Source organism: Eschrichtius robustus, chromosome 9, assembly GCF_028021215.1.
Source record: "Eschrichtius robustus isolate mEscRob2 chromosome 9, mEscRob2.pri, whole genome shotgun sequence".
NCBI lineage: Eukaryota > Metazoa > Chordata > Mammalia > Artiodactyla > Eschrichtiidae > Eschrichtius > Eschrichtius robustus.
Genome location: NC_090832.1, coordinates 25,896,952 through 25,898,448, shown reverse-complemented (window position 1 = coordinate 25,898,448; position 1,497 = coordinate 25,896,952).

The following is a 1,497-nucleotide window of genomic DNA, read 5'->3' as shown; positions in this document are numbered from 1 at the left end:
CTGAATAACCCTGCAACTGTCTATATTTTAATGAGAGAATACCTTTCCTACTGCTTAAAGCCATTTAAGCCATGCTTGTTACTTGTAGACACAAGCATCCCAATTGCCACAATTTCAAAGGCTAATAAGGAAATGCGTTGCCGTGTTTAAAAATGTTCTGGTAGACTTACTTGAAATAAGTAGTCAATGTTAGGACTCATTGAAGATGTTGCCAATGATGTAGCTAAGGAAACATTTTCTCTTATGGAACCAAACTGAAGAATTGAAGAAAATAAACTACAGCTAAACTATTGCCAAACTACAGCCCCTAGGCCAAATCCCACTTGCAACCTGTTAATTGTACATCCTGTGAGACAAGACTGATTTTTACAGTTTTTAATAGTTAAAAAAAAACAAAAGAAAAATATTTCATGACACATGAAAACTATATGAATTAGAATTTTGGTGGCTAGAAATAAAGTTATTGGAACCCAGCCATGCCCACTTGCCTATGGCTGCTACATCAAGAGTTGGGTAGTTACAACAGAGACCATATGACCTTCAAAGCCTAAAATATTTACTATCCGTTCCTTTAGCGAAGAAGTCTGCCGAAACCTGCTGCACACCAGTGGACTTCAACCCTAGTTCCATGGTAGAATTACTCGAGGAACTGCTAGAAATACTGATACCAAGACCCATCTAGACCAATTAAACAGAAATAGAGCCAGTGATTCTAATAGAAGGCAAGGCTGAAAGTCCTCTCTCTAGGTAATGTGGGCGGGTACGAACTACAGGAGAGCTTCAATGTGGACAGATGTACAGTAACAGGTTTAGAGAAAACTAGATCTGTAAATCTAGCTTTGAACCATCATTTATAACCCAGCATTCTCTGTAAACCCCTTCCTGAAGCCATCAGCCTAATGTGCGTCTGCCACCAATTCAATTCACAAAGCAGGATTTGCCAGCAGAATATTAGAAACAACAGTGCATCCTTGTTTAAATGTTGACACAACTGGCACACATGGGTAGTACTAGCTGTCAGCACTCCGAGACAGAGAGTGGAATTTTTTAAAAATCCAGGGATGAAAGAACTAGACCTTTAACAGCTAAAAAGTATTTGGGGAAGCAATCATTGTAGCCAGAAAAGATTAAGAATGGGAGGGAGGATACGAGGAACGGTGACCAGAATGTGAACATTTTCACTAAGTTCTACGTGGGGCGAGAAAATATCACTCAGGCAACATTTTATACAAAGGAAAAGGAGTCCAGTTTCCGGTCCGGCATGAAAAGAGCTTGAAAGTCATTCCTCCATCCTAACAACAAGAAAAAGCTGAACAAACTGAAAAATCAACAACTCTTCTTAAATCCCTCAGAGAACTGAGGTCACAAACCGCTGGCCCCCAGATTAGAGAGGCAGACAGGCAGATACAAAGAATCACAACTTACCTGAGCAGAAATCCGCAAGCAGAAACCTCCTCAGGAACCAGCGCCAGGGTGGGGAAAGCTGAACTGTAATTG